Below are 22,122 nucleotides of genomic sequence, written 5' to 3' on the forward strand. Positions count from 1 at the left end.
CTGTCTTGCCACTGTCTCTCTGACATGCCCTTCCCCCGCTCTTACCATGACCTTTCGTCCGTTTGGCTTCAGTTCAAATATCCTCTCTTTGAAGATGTCTTTCCTGCCCACAGTATCTAGTATAATAACACCCCCCGAATCCAGTCTCTCTTTATCTCATTACTTTATTCTATTTTCTTTATAGCACCTTAGTACCAGATACGATATTTATTTGATTTCATTTTATGGTCTCCAACTCCTTCTAGACTGTAAGTGCCTTGAAGGAAGGGCTTTGTCTACTTCCCTCACTTTTAGGGCATTGCTGCCAAGAAACAGAGACTGAAACCTAAACAGGTGATCTTGGAGATTTTTGTGGTATATCTGGGGACTGCCCTGTGGCCTGCTAACATTTCTCCACCCCAGTGAAATTTGTGAGTAAAAATAAGACCAGTGCATGTTTTTTCTGCTGCCCTTACTAGTGTGGAGCAATGGTTTGATCCAGAGAGACGATTCTGAATTTCTTTAAGAGAAGGAAGTAGAACTTTTGGTTTCTGAAGCTATTTTGGAAGAACACGCAGGTGACTGAGCGTCAGCTGTTCTCAAGGGAGGTCAGGCCCAAGTCACAGGGTTTAAGCTGCTGAGTAGGGTGACAAGCCAGTTCTGGACTGGCTTTGGTAATCCACAACCCTCCCAAATTTGTGTGAAAAATTACATGTGCAGATTCTCAAAGGCGTCTACACAAAGGCTAAGACCACTGTTTTATGTTTTGAAGCACAAAAAAAAAAAAAAAATCCCTGACTGAAGAACCTTGTGATAATTAAAAACAATGTAGTGGGCACATGGGTCCGTCCTCTGTCTTGTCCAAGGGTGTTTTCTGGGTGTCGTGTGTAGAGAGTGAAAGGAGAGAAGGCTGAGTGGTGGGAAAATGCCACACGGTTCCCCAGTTCACAGCCTTTCCCGGCCCCACAGTGTTCCTGGCCTGGGGCAATTTGAGGGTGACAACTCACTGGGAAGCTCCTAGAACTGCTTCTTGTTGCTGACGGGCAGGCCCTGGCATCCTGGACCACATCCCGGTCACGGGTGTGCAAGCGGAAGTGCACTGTGGCCACCAGAGGGCAGCACGCTCAGCTGCCGCTGGGGCGGGTCTGTTGGCCCAGCCAGACATCTGGAGCTCCCTTGGGCAACTGAGCCCGTTCAAGGCCACCCTGCCGTTTCATTAGCTTCCAAATAACGTGGTCTTGTGCTGCAGATGACTGATTTTGGCCCCACTTACTGTGTGGGGCGGGGGTTGACTACTTTCTGTACACTCACTTCGTCCTTAAACCGTAAAGTTCAGGTGCAAAATTACCCTTCATGTCCTGATAGCGCCAAGAGAGTAAAACTTGGGACTGACATAAGCAAGCAAAACTTATAAATGTTCGTGGAATCAGTTATGCAAACTGGGGAACATAAGTTATGGTTCCATTTGTTGTATAGTAGCATAAAAAATGCAAACTGTTCTTCAAGATGAAAAAGGGCGAAAAAAGAAAGGTTATGAATACCATTTCAAGGAGACACCTACTGCTTCTACTTCCAAGGGACTTGAGAACCACGGTCATTTATTTAATGGTAGGCTTCTAGCGGGTAGGTGGCCTTGTCATCACTTTACAGATACGTTCAATAACGTCTTGGGGGATGTATTCCCAGCTCCCCCTCTTGGCTTCTAACCCATCTCCATGGGTGGCCACAGGCTCAGCCTTTGCAGGTCTGCCCTTGGACAGAGCTGACTCAAGCTGCATCTAGCTTGTTCTCTCTCAGCCTGAGGTTCACAGAGAACGGGCATTTGCAACAAAGCCCTGCAAATTGTAGGGCGCTGAGAGGAAGGCCCTTGAACACTAAGAGCTCAAAACTTGCAAAATATATCTTAATTTCTAATCATCCTGAGTCATGGTCTTTTCCCCAAATTGACTTAGTTTTTTAAAATAATATGCTATCTTTAAAAAGATTATGCACACATGCACATACATACGTTATGTATATACATGTTTATACATATATATCAGGGTTTGTCAACCTCAGCACTGGCCCATTTTGGTCTAGACATCTGTTTCCTGGGAGAGCTGCCCTGAACACTGTGGGGTATTTGCCAGCATCCCTGGACTTCTCCACCTCATGGCAATAGCAACCCTCCAAGCTGTGACAAACAAAATATCTCTGGACATTGCCAAATATCCCACGGGGGTAAGAGCATCCCCCATTAAAAACGATTGATTGATCTAGCTATTGGTTCATTGCCGGGGTCCAGCCCCAGCAGGATCCAAGGGAACCCTCAGGGTGAACGGCGTTGGCGAATGAGAGAGAGAGTGAGACAAAGCTCGGGGCTAAGTCTGAAGTTTATTTTTGCACGGCCCCTTTATACCCTTAACAACATCTTTTGGGGAAGTGCATATCGCTTACACACAGGTCATCTCAAAACATTACAGCAACTTGACCTTCATCAGAATCAGGATGTCACCCACATACTTTTTCGTTCACAAGAGTCTTTCTTATCATTTGGCCTTCAGGCCTGCTAACATTTTATGGCTTGCACCTGATGTGACTTAAGCAACTTCAGTAGCCGACCCTGTTTTTCTTATAATTAATCTATTTTCTTTCTAATAAGCTCATCTTTATGGGAACTAGATAGGATTACATTTTTACAGAACAGAAATGCGAAGGACTGCAGAAACAGCAGATATGGCACAAAACAGGCTCTTAGTCTAAAAGTTAACTACCTGCAAGAAGTCGCCAGCTAATCTCTATCTAAAGTATTTTCTATTAGGCACATTCGTGGCTATCATATTTGTGGAGCTTTCCTCACCCCGCAGAGGGGCCTATGCTTAATAGTTTCTTAATAGTTAGCGTACTGTGCTTAGGATGTTTAGAACAATCAAGAGCGCTTTTTGCAATGAGAGCACATATTTATCACACAAGCCAGAATGCCAGCAAAAGGGTTTGAATTGAAGCATTTCCTTCATCCCTGGCCCCTTCATAGGGTACCAGCATCCAGGAGATTTATTAATTAGGGTTTTAAGTTGGTCTTTATTCAGTGAAAGAGGGAGCAGGAGAGCTCTCGGCAGGCAACACAAGAATCTGCAGCAGGGTAAACAAGAACAACAGCAGAAAAAGCGGGGAGGATACAGGGTGGGGTAGAGGCCGAGGCCAACCTGGAGGGTCCCTTATCCTAGACGGCCTTGCCTGTCAGGTATTTTCTTCATGACCTCGTCATGGATGGGGTCCCGGATGGCCTTGCCTGCCCGGTAGTTTCTTCATGACCTCGTCACGGGCGGGACCTCCCATAATGGCTCCTGGCAGTTCATGTATGTGTGTATGTGTGTATATATGTACGTATGTACACATGTGTCTATCTATCCATCTATTATCTATCTATGTTAGCCAGCTTGATTCAGAGTCCGTTTTTTGCAGCAAAAAAAAAAAATTCTGGTAAGACAATGATAAAACATGAATAAATTCCGTAAACTGCTCAAATAAGAGCACAGTAAGTTAGCAGCAAAACCAGGCCTGGAAAATCAGGTCTCAGAAACACTGTCCAGTGGGATTTCTCCTACTTGCCACCAGAGAACTCCTTTTAGGGGTCTCTCACCCCACCAACTTGCCTATCATTGTGCTCTCCCTTGTACTGCAACATGGTAACACTGGAACGAAGAAATGGTGTTGAGGTGAGCAAACAGCATGGCTGCGTTGCCTTGTTAGCCTGGGACACTAAAAGGAGTCATCTGGGTGAGGGTCACGGTCAGACTTTCTTCCTAGGGTGTAGGCTTCGTGCTGGGGATGGTGGGCCATGAGGTGGACCAGCCTTTGCGGGGCTACCATCCACCTTTCCTGTGATCCTGCTCCCTTACCATCTGAGGAGATTTGGCTTAATATTTTGGTCTTCCTGACATTCCCTTGTTTTTTGAGGTCACTCACCTCACCCAAGTCACTATGGGATGCTAGGAGTCACTTTTTTTTCCATTCAGAACTTATATTAGCTATGGAAACTTTTGAAGGTCAGGAGGAAGTGAGAATGTCAGGTGGTTCTGTGTAACAAACATAACAAATGAGAGTGGATGAAAGAATTATTTTGAAATTCACATCTAGTGAAACATATTTACTTTGGTCTGCAGTTGTATGCATTTTGGAAAGTGCCTAGAGTCATGTGATAACCATCACAGTCAAGATACAGACAGGTCCAGCACCATCTCTTTTGAATCAACCCTTGTTGGCCAACCCTGAGCAGCCCCTCATCTGTTCTCTGTCCCTGTAGTTTTTCTTTGTCCTAAATGCTGTATAAATGCAATTGTACAGGATGTAGCCCGTCTGGAGTCCAATCTCTTTTATACAACAGAATGTGTTTGAGGTCCATCCATGTTCCTACTTCTATCAATAGTTGTATCCTTTTTATTGCTGGATATTATTCCATCATATAGATGTAGCCACTTGTCAGTTCAAAGACACTGGAATTGCTTCCAATTTTTGGAGGTTATGAATCACCTGCTATAAATATGGTGCTTACAGGTTTGGTATAAATATAATGTCTCATTTCTCTTGGGTAAATTTTGAGTAGTGAGACTGCTGGGTCATATTGTAAGTGTGTGTTTAGCTTTGTAAGAAACCACCAAATTTTTTTCCAAAGTAGCTGAACCATTTTGTACTCCCACCAGCCAGGTTTTAAAGTTCCAGTTGCTTCTCATCATTACCAGTCCATACTGTGTGTTTTGAAATTTTATTTCAGTCATTCTAATATCATAAAGGTGGTGGTTTTACTTTGTTTTCCTAATGGTTGATGATGTTTGGCATCTTTTCATCTAGTGAATTATCTGTTCAGTATTGTACTCATTTAAAAAATGGGTTTGTTTATTTACTTACAGTTGAGTTTTAAGAATTCTGTATGTATTCTGGGTACACTAGCTTTGTCAGATATGTGATTGGCAAACATTTCCCCCCCAATCTGTGGCTTGCTTTTCATTCCCTTAGTGCCTTTCAAAGAGCAAAAGGCTTTAATTTTGACAGAAGCCACCATCAATTTTTTCTCTTCTAGAGAAAGTCTTCTAGACTATGCTTTTGGTGGCAGGAGTAGTTTCTGCTAACTCTGACCCAGGATACTCCACGGATATCAAATATGTTTTGTAAATGTTATAGACTCTTTGAATCTCTCATTCAGCTCCTGCCTGCAATGGTTTGCAAACATTTTCTTGCATGTTTCCTCTCCAGCACTGCCCATGTGAACACACCCACACACTTAAGCATTACAAGCACAAATTTCCTGTGTCACTCTGAAACCTCAGCCCTCCCTTTCCAGGCCTCCTCCCAACGATCACAGAAGTCACATTTTCCAAAGTATTTTTTATCATGCAGAGGAAAGTGTTGGAGATTGGAATGGTCAGTGCTGTTTTTAACAGCCAAACAGTCCAGAATGTCATTGTGAAGCCTCTTTCTCAAAATTATGCAAGTAAAAATGGCATTCTGGAATCTCGTCCCTGCAAATACATCCATCCCTTGTGTAACAAAGCTCACACTATATGTCAATGGGATTTAATGTTCAAGTGAATTAATCGGCTATGTTTGTCTATTTGTATTTTGAAATATCTTTCCATATATTCAAAGGACCAGATGTTTTGGGGGACTATTTCTAAGTCTGGGTACGGCTTCCTCTCACTGTCTTAGGTAAGATTTGAAGTCCTCCCATTTCACAGCTGATACAAACTAAGGAAATGCCAGAAAAGTGAAGGAGAGAGGGGAAGGGTGGAGTTAAGGAATTGAAGGAGAAAAAAAGTGTGATCCATTCTTGAGCACATGAATAAATCTTTTCTTCCATGTTTAAAATTCCACATTAAGATGTTTCCTGCTTCTTTTCTGATTGAACCCCATGGAAGTTCATTATAAAACATGTCAGTTATTTTATCTTTATTTAGTGCATACCTTGAGTTGAATGAAATCATTCCCTTTCAACAAAACCTCATGCAAACCTAAGTGATTTTTTACCTTTTATGCTGTAAGATGGGCCAGACCTGAGGGACCTGGAACTGGGAATAAATCTTGCGTGTCATGGTACCAGTCACCAAGTCACCCATGTGTGGTTCCCTGTCTTCTGCTTCCTGTTTATCCATCTGGGCTTCCTGCTTCTTCAGCTTGTGCACCCACAGCTTCAAGGCTTAGTCTCTCTTCCAATGTCCATCGGCTAAAAGCAAACGAATGTATAATGGAGGAAGAAAGAAAAGTGATGTTCTTCTAGATCTTCTATGGACAACAAGAGATGTAGTGTAGAGGCTGGGAGGACCATCAAGGTGGCAGTGGGGGGCTGGGCAACCACAGAGAGCGATCAAGGGAAAGGTCTGTGTCTGCTTGTCAAGGAAGCCCACACGTCAGGCAGATGCTTTCAGAAAAAATCCTAACATTTTTGTGAGGACCTTGAGTGATAATAGGGAAACCCCCTTGAGCATTTTTTTTCAGACAGCTGATAACGTTTGACAGCTTTGAAGAGGAAACACAACTGTAGGATGTCTGCAGCGGAGTCACAGGGGAAATTCTGTCTTCTGCAAAGCCTCACTCAAATACTGTGATGCATAGCCTGAAATGGGTAGAAATGCTGGTAAAGAATATTATTTCACAAAAAAAGTAAAATCTCAATGATTTCCCACATCATTAGCTCTATGTGAGACCTTGACATTAATTTTTTTTTCTATTGGATTATGTTTCATGGACTTTAGAGCAATTTCTTCTGTCAATCCTCAAAAAAATGTTTAATGGAACTATAAAATGTCATGGCAATGGAAATGTTCACATATTCCCCAGCCCTCGATTATATGACCCAGGAGAAGCGTCAGAAATTTTCTGCTGTGTCATCTTCTGTTTCTTTGCAACTCTCACCTTCATCACTTTTCCTTACACAGCTAAACACCGAACACTTGGCCTTGCTCCTAAGAACTTCTTTCTTGAAGTTTTCTTAAAGATGCTTTCAATTTTCAGTAGTTGAATTTTAGGCAATATAGAGTATCCTTTCAGCTCCCTGTCTGGTTTGAGATAGACCTTTCTTACCAACTAAGAATGTATTCTATTCTTGATAATTAATTTTGTAATACCATCAATATTGTTAATTTATCAACAGTAAATTCAAAATATTTTAAAAAAACAAATGGCTTTTCAATTCTTTTACTTATTGCTGTAATAAACCATTGTGTAATTTTCTTAATAATGAAATATTTGCATTCCTGGAGAATTCTAGACACTTGGGCTCCTTAAGTGGGAAAACAGGCAAATCACTTAATTTGTGGAGTTTAATGATCTATTTTAAATGGTGAAGTGAAGGTCACTCAGTTGTGTCCGACTCTTTGCGACCCCATGGACTACATAGTCCATGGAATTCTCCAAGCCTTTATAAATGAGTTATAAAATGGAGTTATAAAATTCCACCATAAAATGGAGTGGAGCTACTCACTCCAGAATTCTTGGGCTTCCCTTGTGGCTCAGCTGGTAAAGAATCTGCCTGCAATGTGGGAGACCTGGGTTCAATCCCTGGGTTGGGAAGATACCCTGGAGAAGGGAAAGGCTACCCATTCCAGTATTCTGGCCTGGAGAATTCCATGGACTCTATAGTCCGTGGGGTCACAAAGAGTCAGACACGACTGAGAGCCTTTCACTATAACATGAGTTAGGAATTGTTCCTTGTATGGTAATCAACCACAACTCAGTTTTAGAACAATTTCATCTTTCCAGAAAGTCCCCTCTTGCCCATGCACATTCAATCTCTCCTTCCACTGTCAGCTCCAGGCAACTGCTCACCTGCTTTCTGTCCCTATAATGTTGCCTTTTCTGGAGATTTCTTACATGGATTTGCAGTATGCTATCTTTTGCATTCAGCATCTTTCACTTAGCATAGGTTCTTGAGGGTCACCATGTAGCAACATGTATCAGTTCTCCATTCCTTTTTATTTGTGGGGCGGTGATGCATTGCACAGCCACAGCTTTGTGTTCATCCCTCCAGCAGCTGATGGATTATGGACCATTTCCAGTTTGACCATTATGAATAATACTACTGGAAACACTTGCATGCAAGGAATCTGTGGACATGCGCTTTCACTTCTCGTGAGTAGATTCCTAGAAGTGGAATTGCTGGCGAGCATGGTAAAGCTTACCTGTAACTTTTAAAGAAGCATTCAGTTTAGGAAGTGCAGCTTTGTTCATGGGCAATTTTTTTTTCCTCTTTGGGGCTGCCCCAGGTTAGCTGAAAAAATTTCCCCTGCTCTCACTGATTCAGTGGCCCAGGTTAGGCATCTGCAAGACAGGACCTCCCTTGCTTTTCTGGCAGGACTGGTGTAAGCTGGAGATGGCATGGCCTGCCCAGCCAGGCCTCCCTGCTCTGGGGGTCTCCCCCTGCTCCCCTCTCCAGTGCTGCTGTTCTGTTCGAGGAGGTGGGCAGATTCTTTGGGGGACCATCCCCATCCCGTGGACAACTGCTCCTCCACAGACACTGAACTGTAGGTTGTTCAACTCTTCTCTCAGTTTAGTCCTGCTCAGCCTCCAGGTCACAGAAATCCTCCTCACCACCAGTAGCTGACACTGTTCCTTCTTTAGTTTTACTTTCATTTCACACATCCCCTTATTACTGAAGTCATTCTTTGGTCGTTTCGATGGAAATTTGGAAATGGGGCTGTTATACCGTAGGGTCAAACCATCCAGTATTCCAGGGGATCCTTCCTTCCTGGGATCCCTCAGGTTGCCTCTTCTGTTTCCCCAAGCCCTGCCCTTCTTAGCCCCAAAGAACTTGTTCAGGTTCTATGGTTTCTGTGATGTCTTGGCTGACGGCTTCAAACTATACTGATGTCCCTTCCTCCTTGAGTGCTTTCTCTCTTATTTTCTTTCCTAAATAATGAGTCTGCTCCGCTCTCCTTTTCTCTAATTCTGTACTCTGTATGCATATCGTATTAGTAGAAACTGCTTGGATACAGAGAGCAGAAGAATTTGGAGGCTGAGGAGGACCTTAGCAAGAATCCTGCTCAACCAGTTCATTTAAAATATGTAGAAACCAAGATGTGCAGAAATTATTCTTATTAATGACAATGCTGTGTGTGAGTGTGTGTGTGCGCACTCAGATGCTCAGTTGTCCGATGCTTTGGGGCCCCATGAACTGTAGCTCACTAGGCTCCTCTGCCCATGGAACTTTCCAGGCAAAAATATTGGAGAGGTTTGCCATGTCTTCCTCCAGGAGATCTTCTCAACCCAGGGACTGAACCCACGCCTCTTCTGCCTGCATTGGCAGGCAGATTCTTTATCACTAGCACCACTAGCATAACTGGGAAGCCTGCTTAATGATGATAATAATAAGCAAAATGTCCTGTACCTCCTATATAGAACATTTATATATTGTATCCTGCTGGCAAATAGTACCAACAGACAGGGAAGGGGGAATTGCCCAAGATAACATACTAGTGTCTGAAATTCTTTATTTGAAAACTTCTGGAATTCGCTTTGGTTTAGATTATGGAAATTTTTCTAACATTGGGACAGATTCCTCTCATTCAGTTCTTTTTTTTTTTCAACTCATGGGCAATCTTGTTTATTTATTAATAATAATGAATCATTCTAAAGTTTCAGTCAGTTCTTTTTTGACTCACAAAGTTTTAGAACTTTTAAATTGGGAGATAGCCTGTAGATCACTGAAGAAAAAGCCGACATAGAAATTTTACAAGTAGCTCTTGTTTTCTTTATGAAAAAATGACAGCAGGTAGAAGACATAAAAATTACCCAAAATCCCACCTACCGCAAAATAACCTATAACCCTACACCAGTCTGGTGTGAATATTGCACTATGTTTTTCTGTGCTATATCACACACATATTTATGAATTTCCTGCACTATAACGTGTATGTGTGTGTATTTAACAAAATGAAGTCGTATACTATTTTGGAGTAAGTAGATAACCTACTATCAATATATAACCTAGCTATCAATATATAAATTCAATGTTTTCACGTCATTATAACCCAAGGAAGCATTAACTTTAATGCATAGCATTTTATTTTATGGGCACACCATACTTCATTCAACCGATTCCATGTTGTTGAACATTTAATATTTACATTTTTTAAACAATAATGCTGCAGTGAGTATCTTTGGAAACAAATTTAAGATACTTATATTATTATCTGCTTAACTAAATTAGTAGACGGCTTCTTGGTCAAAAAGGCATGGATGTGTCTGCAGATGTTGATATGGAAAGCATGGTTTAAAGTTGGAGAGATGCATCCAGAAAGATGATGGGTCCATAATATCTGGGAGCTAAGGTATCACCCCAGAATAAATTGATCATGGAGCCTGTTTAACTGTCAGTCCTTGAGGAATAGTTACAGTGGCTTTTGTCTTTATGCTTCCTACGCTGTATTATTACTGGGACTTCTCAGGGGACTCTTCTTTAGCCTTCTATTGAAATTAGCACTGTAACTAGAGCGTGCCAAATCATCTGGTTTGATTAACATCACCAGAGTATGTCTTTTTCCACATTCATTTTTCTTAATCAATTACATAAATCATTGCTAGAGACCTGTAATTTTGGTATGCAGTCTTGACTGGGTTGGCAAATTGTTAGACATGTTGCATCTGAAAAGCAGAATTACAGCACAAAGTAGTTGGCTGAAAGATGTTTAATAGGCTAATCAGAAAAATTTGGAGTTGAAAAAAATTGTTTTTAATTTAGAGTTGGAAAAGCATTCAAGGTGCTTTATTTTCATTCTTTTATTTCACAAAGGAGGAAATGAAGACTCAGAAAGGCCCAGAGAATTACACAGCTGGTTGTGTCTGAGCTGGAACTTGAGCTTCAATCTCTTGATGCCCAATGAGATGGCCCTCCACTGCTCTAGGCTGACCGCCTGCCGGCTTGTCTGCTGCATGCTGGGGTCACCATCATCAAGTGTAAACAAGTTACCGGTTTCAGTAGTCTATGGACTAGCACTTTCTCCAATTTTTGTCATTGTAAACGCTGATAATCAGTCACTCCATTCTTTCCATTGATCTTGAACTAGGCGTCCGACGTCCCGGACATTACTTCCAGTCAGAACGAAGACAAAGCCTCTTTGACTGCCTTGCAACAGCTGTTTTTAAAGCTGCTTCTGCGACCCTGGGGAATTATGTGTGTGTGTGTGTGTACATGTGCACACACAGACCATCACCACCACTAACAGTTTGAGTAAAAGCCGACTTTACAGGAAATATCATCCTAAATTGAGAGCGTCAGGGGTTCCTGGGTTCTTCCCCTTCATTAACTGATAAAGTGACAGAGCTGGGAAATGGAGGGGCAGACTCCGTCCGGAGGGGAATGCGTACGTGTGTGGTAGAACATCTGTCTAACATCATTCCACAACGCTCAGAGGAACAACTAACAGGTCTGGAAATGCAGGCCTGGGAAAACCAACAAGTTGAAGTTCAGGGCAACAGCTGATGTGTGAAAAAAATTAAGCTTAAAAGAATTTATTTTCAAAGACTAGTGAATCTGGAGTCTTTTTTTTTTTTAATTATACATATGTTTCAAATACCAAAATACAGAATAAGATTAATGACCCCTACCATGTATATCCATTACTGAAATTCAGAATTATCAAGATTTTATCACATTTGCTCTAATTCTTTCTTTTTCTTTTTTTTTGTTGAGATGTTTTAAAGCCAATCCCAGACACCATGTAACTTTATTTCTCTTACTTAAGTATGCACCTTTGAAAATGTGGACGCTTAATTTCCTAACCATATGCCTGATTACATCTATGAAACTAATTAATAATTTATGAATATCCTTTGTCCTCCATCCATAATCTAATTGCCTCCATTTTTAAATAGAATCTTTTTATCAGATTGTACAGTATGAGAGGAGCCGACTCATTGGAAAAGACCCTGATACTGGGAAAGATTGAGGGCAGGAGAAGGGGTGACAAAGGACGAGATAGTTGGATGGTATCACCGACTGAATGGGTATGAATTTGAGCAAGCTCTGGGAGATTGTGAAGGATAGGGAAGCCTAGTATGCTGCAATCCATGGGGGTCTCAAAGAGTTGGACATGACTTAATGACTGAACAACAGTAAGAGAAACATATTATGTCTTCTAAGCGAGGCCCATCCCACTGCCAGAACTGTTCATTGCTAACACTCTTAATAGAACTGTAATGTTAAAAGTCACTATTCCCAAGGACCATAGAGGGCCCCTAGAAACAGACTGGAGTGACATCTGTAGGCTAGTTAATGGCATGTAGCATCATCAGGGCCCAGTGTTTGATTATCAGGGCCAGCCCTAGGGCATGGCCCTGGCTGGGTCCCTACTGTGAGTTACTGGAGCCACAGAATTTATTTGGGCTTATAAAATGCAAATAGTTCAAGCATTCTAATGCACTACTTGTTTATGAATGCCAGTGACTAAGCAGAACCCCTTGCCTAGAACACATGACTGACTTCGACAGTGGAAGGGTCAATACTAATGAGTACATCTGACTGCTAATGTCCCACCGGTCTCAATGATGCAGAGTGCTTCCTTCCGTTCCTGTCTGGGGAGCCAGGTAGCTTGGATACAGTGAAGGGGCCACAGTGTGTACTCCAGGGTGCGTGTGCCACTCGGTTGCCAAATCTCCTCTTCACCATGAGCTGAGGAAGAGGCAGCCTTGAGCAGTGTTTATTCGGAAGCGCTCACAATTCTGTGCGCTTCTTGTTTTTATGCTTGGCTTCCTGTTATGCAAAGATCGGCCGAAGGGGCCAGTGAACTGTTGCAACGGATGGAGACACACACCCACAAGAGGCGACAGCTCTGTGCATTCCCAAGAGACACACAATTTCCAGAATGTGAACGCCAGAGGGGTGGCCCTGGAGAGGCAGCCTAGGTCGGGTGAATTCAAAGTGTAGACCTTGAAAGCCTAAAGATCCTGGCTCTCTTCTTTGTAACCTACGGAGACCACATTCTTACTTTTTCATACAAAAGATGTGGCTGTGTGTGCTAAGCCCCTTTGCAAGGCAGAGTTTGCTTTTTTAGATTGAAAGGCTCACTTGTCAAACAATGAATGTCTCTGAGCTACAGAACATGGGAGCATTAAGCCTGCTCAGTTCCTAGGTCTGGAGGCAGGTATTCAAGGAACAACTTTAGATATTTCTTTGAATTCTATCTTGTTTGTCTCAAGGCCAGTGTCCTGGGTAGGCCCATGTGACTTCATTCTGGGTGCACAGAGCTGTCCTCGGTCTTACATCTCATTACCTTTTGCAGGGGTGGGGGTGGAGCAAAGATTTTTCAAGCCAAAGTTAAAAATGAGACTGAGAATTTATGACAAAATTCCAGGAGAGTAATCACAGGATAAATGTATTCTAAAGTCTAAATGCCAGGTTTTGAAAGTGGAAAGATTTTTAAAGTTTCCCACCTCCCTGAATAGTGGGTGTTTCAAAATAGAGGTCAGTTTGCCTTGGAGAAGGAAAAGAGAAGAGGGGGAGAAAAAGTGGGCCTGGAGGTTCTGAAGTTAAAAGACTTCATTTTTTTTTCTAGTAAAGCTGTCTTCCCACAGTCTGCTAACTGGATAGCTGAGGGTCTGCGTGTGTGGTGGGGTGGATAGATGTGTGGGTGGGTATGTGACTGTGTGTGAATGTGGATGGATGTGTGAGTTTAGGTGTGAGTGAGGGGAGTATATGTGTGTGGGTGGGTGTAAGTGTGTGGGTGGGTGTAAGTGTGTGTGTGTGTGCATGCACAAATGTGTGTGGCTATGTATGAGTGTGGAAGGGGTGGGTGTGAGTGTGTGGGTGTGTGTTGAGGGGTGTGTGCACAAATGTGTGTGGCTATATATGAGTGTGCAGGGGGTGACTGTGAGTGTGTGGGGGTGTGCAGGGGGGTGTGAATGTGTGTGGTGTATATGAGTGTGTGGGGCGCGTGCAGGGTGTATGGAGGGTCTAAGCAGTGGTTGTAATAACCCCTAGTGACCATCTCCAGGGAGGCAGCCATGAGGGGCTACTGTTTCCCAAGCTCCCGGGGTTGCCCCTCAGCCACGTGGGGGATCCGCTGTGAGCTGCGCTGTGGGCTGAGTGCTGGGGCCCCTGGGGTCGGTTCCAAGTTCTTACCTCCCAGGTCTCAGCCCCCCTGGGCTCTGCTCAGGTCTCCTCAAAGGAGCTTGTGCAGAGAGCCCGTGGGACGCAGCAGGACTGCCTAATACGCCCACTTTCCTGTCGGGGTGCCAGCACCGCCTTGGTGCTCGGCGGCAGTTTCAGTGCTGCTCTTCCCCATCGCTCTTTCTTCAGGCCTGCTGAGCCCTGCAGAGCTTGTGTTGGACGGAAAAAGCCGCACAGAGTGGTTTACACATAACATTGCAGCAAAACGGGTGGAGGCCGAGGCAGGTGTCTCCCACGATGGGCGGGGAACGGTCTCCTCTTCACTTCCCTCTGACTGTCTAGCTCTGTGAATTTTTACACACGATTCCCAGTGTCTCTCTTAACCACTAGAATATGTGCCTCCCTGTGGGCTCTTAGGTGGTGCTAGTGGTAGAGAACCCGCCTGTCGATGCTGGAGACTTAAGAGATGCAAGTTCAATCCCTGGGTCAGGAAGATCCCCTGGAGAAGGAAATGGCAACCCACTCTAGTATTCTTGCCTGGGAAATCCCATGGACAGAGGAGCCTGGCGGGCTACAATCCATGGGGTTGCAAAGAGTCGGACTCAACAGAAACAACTTAGCACACAGCACATGTGCCTCTATGGACTGTGTGCCTAGGGATGGATTTGGGGCCTTGAAATTAATTTCTTGCTGTGTACCTGGGCCAGTCACTTCATTTCTCTGAGCTCTGGTTCCTGGTCTGTAAAATATAGAGCTTTCCATGAAGACACAGGGTGAGCATTCAACCACACTGGACTTGACCCTGAGAGTGTGCTTGCTCGGTGGCTGGTACAGCTAAGACCTCACTAAATACAGCACTGTTTGTGTGGATCTTTCATATCAGGGATTCCATCTTCCCTGGCTGCTCTGCTTGCGTGGGCATAAGTGAACATATCTAGAAATCCCACAAATATGTAGATCAGCCAACGTTGGTTGCAAATATATACAACGTCTGGTGGTGACTCACATTTCTCACTAAAATATTTATTTTATTCACTCAAGAAATATTTACTGAGGACCTTTAGTTGACCAAATGCTTTTCTAGGAAGTGTGGTTAGATTGGTGAAAAAAAACTTATGAAAATCCCTGTTCCTGGGAACGTACTTTCTCACGCCTGAACTTCTGTCTTTTCATACTTTGCGGTTTGTGATCGATAATGAATCCCCTTTTTTATACAAGAGGAATATGAGAGGGCTCTGGTCCACCAACAACTAGGTCAGAGTGGAGTCAACTATAGACATCAGGGTGTAGCAGAATGTATTTTTGTGCGCCAGGCTGCACAGCAAATGTTTGAAGCCTCATAAGTCTCGAGTTCACTAATTTAGAGGGTTTCCTCCATATTTTAAACTCTGCACATTATCTTGCACCATGCTCTGCACATAGGAAATGCCCAAGAAATTTTTCCAGCTGGTTAATTTAAAGGATATAAATTTCTTTGTTAAAGAGAATGTATCCTATCACAGAATCTTCTGCCTGTGTGGGGGTTTAATCGCTCAGTCCTGTCTGACTCATTGCGACTCTTTCAACTGTAGCCCGCCAGGCTCCACAGTCCATAAGATTTTTTTCAGGCAAGAATACTGGAATGGGTTGCTCTTTCCTCCCCTGGGGATCTTCTGGACCCAGGGATCAAACCCCCGCTTCCTGTGTCTCCTGCATTGTAGGTGGATTCTTTACCTGCTGAGCCTTATTCAACAGTATTTTCTTTTCTTCTAACACACACACACACACACACACACACACACACACACACACACTTTCTTCCTCTCTCTTTGTTCCTTCCAATTAACTTTTCTGAGTCAGACACAGTGAGGGTGCTCCTTCATGATACCAAATGAATAAGACACGGTCCTTGTCTCAAGAACTGCTTCATAGCTCTAGCACCTGCAGACATGCAATAAAAAGCACAAAGATAATTATTCCTTACTACTGAGCCATAAAAAGGAATGAAAATAATACAATTTGAAGCAACATGGATGCAACTAAAGGTTATCATACTAAGTGAAGTAAGTCAGAAAGAGAAAGACAAATAACATATGATATCACTTATATGTGGGATCTAAAATATGGCATAAATGAAACCATCTACAAAATAGGAGCAGACTCACAGACATAGAGAACACACTTGTGATTTCCAAGGGGATAGTGGGGGAAGGAGATGGATGGACTGGGAGTTTGGGGCTAATAGATGAAAACTATTAAATATAGGATGGATAAATAAGGTCCTACTGTATAGCACAGGGAACTATATCCAATATCCTGTTATAAACCATAAAGAAAAAGGAAAGAACATGAAAAGAAATGTGGACACATGAGTCGCTGGTGGCTCAGTTGATAAAGAATCTGCCTGCAGTGCAGGAGACCGGGCTCAGTTCCTGGGTCAGGAAGACCCCCTGGAGAAGGGAATGGCAACCCACTCCAGTATTCTTCTTGGAGAATTCCATGGACAGAGGGGCCTGGCAGTTACTGTCCATCGGGTCACAAAGAGTCAGACATGACTGAGTGACTAACACAAACACACAGACATATATGTAAGTCACTTTTTTGTACAATGGTAATTAACACAACATTATAAATCAACTAGACTTCAATAAAAACATAAATTAAAAAAGAGATATTTATTCCCAAGCCATGGGGCCTTTGCTCACCTACGCAGCCAAATATGCTTTTCTGAAAGAGAATACTGAGATCAGAAGCTCAAACACTTCTTTATAAAGGACCTCTTGCCTTTAAACAGTACTTGTATCCTTAAGGGTCCTCTAACAGAACACAGACGTTTGTGTAAGTGTGCGGTCAAGAGTCTTGGCAGAAAGTGATCAGGGCTGAAACCCAGCCAGTGCTCCTCTTATGAAGCTGTTATCTGGCGAGTCGCTACATCCATCCCTCCAGGGGTACTATCCGCTCCTCCAGGACAGCTCCTGGCCCAGGGTTGTGAGATGGGCCAATACTGGCCCTGGATCTTTGCTTAGCATGGAATGACAGCTTCTCCTTTCACATCCCTTCCAGGCAGCAACCCCTGCTCCATCGCTGACTCTTGGTGAGAGTGGATTTTCGTGTTGTACCTCCTTTCTTCCACACTCACACCTAGTGCAAGCTCTCTGTAAGGAGAAGGAAAACAGTAACCTTTTCTGCCTTGTATCTAAGTTGATCTCCAGTGCCCTGATTTAAAAATGTTTCCCTCAATTCTAGTATCCCCTGGGCTCAACCTTTTCTTTAATTTTTCTGAACATCTGTTATGTTACTTTCCAGATAGGAGATTCTCACATCCTGCCTTTCACTTGCACCTCTTTTCCCCCAGTAACCTCTTTCTGAACACACAGGCCTCACCTGTGAAAACAAGAATTCTGGGGAAGTCAAAACCTCTCAGTTCAGTTCAGTTCAGTCGCTCAGTTGTGTCCGACTCGTTGCAACCCCATGAACCGCAGCACGCCAGGCCTCCCTGTCCATCACCAACTGCCGGAGTCTACCCAAACCCATGTCCATTGAGTTGGTGATGCCATCCAACCATCTCATCCTCTGTCATCCCCTTCTCCTCATGCCTTCATTCTTTCCCAGCATCAGGGTCTTTTCTAATGAATCAGCTTTTCGCATCAGGTGGCCAAAGTATTGGAGTTTCAGCTTCAGCATCAGTCCTTCCAATGAACACCCAGGACTGATCTCCTTTAGGATGGACTGGTTGGATCTCCTTGCAGTCCAAGGGACTCTCAAGAGTCTTCTCCAACACCACAGTTCAAAAGCATCAATTCTTCAGCGTTCAGCTTTCTTTATGGTGCAACTCTCACATCCATACATGACTACTGGAAAAACCATAGCCTTGACTAGATGGACCTTTGTTGACAAAGTAACGTCTCTGCTTTTTAATATGGTTTGTCATAACTTTCCTTCCAAAGAGTAAGTGTCTTTTAATTTCATGGCTGCAATCACCAGCCCACCCTTATATTTCATCATACCCAGAACAGGACCTTCTTGCCCATTCCCACCAACCACACTCTCTGCTTCTTTCCCTGCTTCTACAAAAGGGCCTCGGAGGTCTCTGAGCTATCTGGAGGCAGCGTTGTGTCTGGCTGATCTTAGATGCCAGATCCAGTCGTTGTTCCCAGTTTGTGCCAAGTGCTTGGCCAATATGCATAGAATGAATGGATGGAGAAGGCCCCCTCACCTGAGCCACTCAAACCCCAAACCTCTCACCCACCTTCTGTTCAGCCAGGTGTGGGGCTCCAGTGATCCACCTCACCACTGCCTCTCCTATGCTCTCTGTTTCCCTGACATCATTCTAATTCAGACCTCTGGATTTGTACCCAGAATATTGTACATTGTCCAGTTAGTTTTCCCCTTTTCCTTTCCTCCTTCCCTCTTACTTCATTCATCTCTTTCCTTTCATCACTTCTATATTTTCTCTCATTTAATATATAATCAAATCTATACTATGATAGTAATGTAAACAATTATGACCTCCATTTAATGCCCATGTTTTAAGAGGCAGACATAGACTGACACCTGTCCTCTTAGAGTTCAGGTAGAGAGCGAAGACAGAATAAGAAAAGGACCAGAAGGCATGATAACTGTTTTGAAGGACATGTATTCCCAGCTAAGAGGGACCAGTGCCCAGGGCTTGACTCAGTCTGCCTGGGCTGAAAAGGCTTCTTGTGGGAGGTGTGGCCAGAAGTCTTAAAGGATGAACAAGAACATTCCAAGAGGTCCAACTGGGGGTGGCTAAGGATGGGTGGGAGAATATTCCAGCAGAGAGACTAGAATATTGTCATGGATAAAGTTCAGGATGGGTATGGAAGAAGAGCAGGAAACACAGCAGGAGAATCACAAAGGATTCTGAATCCCATGGTAGGTAGCCTTCATCTTTTGGAATAAAGATGTTGGAGGGTCATTGAAGGTTTCTAGGTCAAAGAGTAACATGGTTAGATTTGTGTTTCAGAAGAACTGTGTCATAAACAATGTCATCAGTGGGTTAGAGGTGAGATTGGTGGGAGGCAAACAGGTTAGGCAACTATTGCAGAAATCCAGAGAGAGGATAAATGGGCCCAAAAAACCAGTGGGGGTAAAGAGGAGGGATCAGAGAGAAAGAAAGCTGTTGATTGTGAGGATGTAGGAATGGTGCAGCCTTCTGAATTGGCTGGTTGACTAGGAAGAGGTCAGTCACAACAAACCATAGAAAAGCAGGTTTGAATGTGTCTGTTGCACAAGCCCAAAGAATGGGTGGGAGATGGGAGAGGAAGTGGTAAGTTCAACTAGCAACACATGACCTTGAGATCTTCACGGTGGTACATGTGGGCAGTTGAGTAGATGAGTCCACAGCTCAGGAAAGGGTGTCTGGGGGCTGGCCATGTAAATTCTACTCCCTTTTCAAATTTATTTAAACAAGGTTCCCAGACTAATGCACTGCTCAGATCAACATATTGAGAAAATATCTTCAGAGAGTTCTGGCTTTGACCGAACTATTCCCATCTCACTCACATGTTCACAGCTTCTAAAATAGAATCTAAACTGATGCAGAGTTGAGAGAAGTTGGCAGAAACATCTGTGAAGTAGACCTTAGAAGATTTTGTGATTGATTATCTGGAGGGAGAGGGGTCAGAAGATGAGCAGATAAAGAAAGGAAGTGATAATGCCTCCCCAGCTGACTTCTCTGTTTAAACTTCCTCCTTTAATTTTTTCTCATTCCAATTTAGGGCAAAAAGCAGCTAACTTCTACTGCAGAAACCTCATCACTGAGAATGTGGAACTTCTTCTGTGTATTTTTTTCTATGTCTCATCTCGTCTTCCCTCACCTGCAGACTAGAGTGCAGCCTAATCAGTTCAATTAAATCACTTGACTATTTTATCACAGACCTCTCTTGCTCAGGTAGGTGAGATGGCTCCCTCTAACCTCTCAGATCAAGGCTGAACTTCTAACTCTGCCATCAGAAGCCACTTTTTCTCTAGACCTTCCAGTTTGATTTCTCTATTTGATAAAATGATATTCCCACCTTTACGGCCTGTTTCATCTCATGTTTGAAGTGCCAACCAATAGAACTTTCTGTGATGATGGAAATATTCTATGCTGTCTATTACTAGCCGTGAGCCTCAAGGGCTATTGAGCACTTGAGATGTGGCTGGTGTGAACAAGGCACTGAATTTAATTTATTTTAATTCATTTTGATGTATGTAGCCAGTCATAGCAAGTGGTTACTATATTATTGGACAGTGCAGGTCTTGGGGCCTATTCTTTCTTTATCTACGAAAGTAAGGGTGGGTTTCCCACATCCCTAGAGTGTTCTGTAAACTTTTAACAACTGCCTTCCAACTGCCCACCTTGCCTCACTGGCCACTCGCCACCCCCTCTCCAGCCCACAATCCAGCTCAGACTTCCTGCCCAAAGGGCCGGGAGCATGCACTAGTATGTGATGACTGGCTTACAAGCAACGCTTATCACACTCATTATTTTCATTATGAGAAACAGCCCCCATAAATAGTAACAGATTTCTTTGTTTACTTTATTCAGGAACAAGTCACACCCACAGAGAAGAGAGACTGTTCAAAGGAAAAAATCAGGAAATGGAGTCAAAACCAAGTCCAACTTGGGGCCCATCAGGCTTTCTTCTCTGGTATTTGACTCATGATAAGCAGGCTGGCTGAGGGGCCTTACTGCGGGCCGAGGTGGGAGACAGCTCTGATATGGGACAGAAGGAGCCCCGGCTTCTTTACTGTCTCATCAGAAACTTTGCTATCATCTCCCCAGTGTTCAGGCCTGATTCTAGCAGTGGGAATTTGTTCTGAACCATCTGTACTCATGGCCCAGTGCCCCAAGTCACATCACATTTGATGGACGTATGGGTGAATGGGATCATTTCTGAAATATAACAGATGGTCAGCCAAGGCCTAGATCCCACACGTGTGGACAAAGTGGTCACCTACTTGTCACCAGGACATCAAGACCCCTCTTAACCAAGTCTGAGGATGTAAGATTCATATATCTACTCCTCCTTTGCCAGGCCATTCCGTAATGCACGGATGCTTCTAGGGGGAGGTGTGGAGCTCCATATGTTTGTTTCTGTTACTGCTGTTTTTGCCACTTTTGCTGTTTTTCAGTCGCTCAGTCGTGTCCGACTCTTTGTGACCCCATGGACTGCGGCACACCAGGTTTCCGTGTCCTTCACCATCTCCGCAGTTAGCTCAAACTCATGTCCATTGAGTTAATGATGCCATCCAATCATTTCATCCTCTGTCACCCCCTTCTCCCTTCTGCCCTCAATCTTTCCCAGCATCAGGGTCTTTTCCAATGAATCAGCTCTTTGCATCACATGGCTGAAGTGTTAGAGCTTCAGAATCAGTTCTTCCAATGATTATTCAGGGTTGATTTCCTTTAGGATTGACTGGTTTGATCTCCTTGCAGTTCAAGGGATTCTCAAGAGTCTTCTCCAGCACCACAGTTTGAAAGCATCAATTCTTTAGCGCTCAGCCTTCTTTATGGTCCAACTCTCACAGTTTTTACCACTACAGAGCATGAAAAATTTCCCAGCATCTGAATTCTTCTTCACTGAGTTGGTTCTCTTCAGTCTCCAGTGTTTTTTTGGGTCCTGCTCCCCTGCTCCTACTTCTTCAGTGCTTCTGGAGTCTTCTGGTTTCTCCTATCTCCTAGAGGAGTTCTAACAGTTTCTGTGGATCTCTTGGGGGGCGGGGTGTAGCCTGAGTCTGGGGAGACCGGAGTCTTCAGAACCATCACAAGGCACCCACCTGATTCCCTCCTCTCCTGCACAGGCTGCCTGTGGTGGCATCACCCTAGAAGCCATATGAAGGTTTCTCATTAAGCACTTGCTAGGAGGGATGCCATCCCTCCCAAGTCTGGTGCTGCTTCAGCTGAATGATCACATAAGTTCCATTGAGCTGGGCTACACAGAGGCTGTTGAGGTGAGAGAAGATCCCTGTGCATCTGTCAGAATCCCTCACTCTTCAGTCTTCTTCCAAAATTCTGAATACAAACCATTCTTTCCACTTGTGCCCTCTTTCCAGTACAAATATGAGTTTTTCCAAGTGAC

At 43.7% G+C, this 22,122-nt stretch overlaps 1 protein-coding gene across 6 annotated transcripts in view; it reads left to right on the forward strand.

Annotated features, from left to right (window-relative positions):
* The window catches only part of ARHGAP25 (Rho GTPase activating protein 25), a 103,404-nt gene that overhangs the window by 17,601 nt on the left and 63,681 nt on the right, over positions 1 to 22,122 (forward strand). Inside the window, exon 1 of one of the 6 annotated variants that reach the window (XM_043468940.1) lies at positions 19,933 to 19,949. The exons of the other annotated variants lie outside the window; for them this stretch is intronic. The gene's annotated coding sequence lies outside the window, so the exon portion shown is untranslated. Of the gene's footprint in view, positions 1 to 19,932; positions 19,950 to 22,122 lie in introns of those variants that run through there. 6 annotated transcript variants of the gene reach the window in all.

Source organism: Cervus canadensis, chromosome 5, assembly GCF_019320065.1.
Source record: "Cervus canadensis isolate Bull #8, Minnesota chromosome 5, ASM1932006v1, whole genome shotgun sequence".
Lineage (NCBI taxonomy): Eukaryota > Metazoa > Chordata > Mammalia > Artiodactyla > Cervidae > Cervus > Cervus canadensis.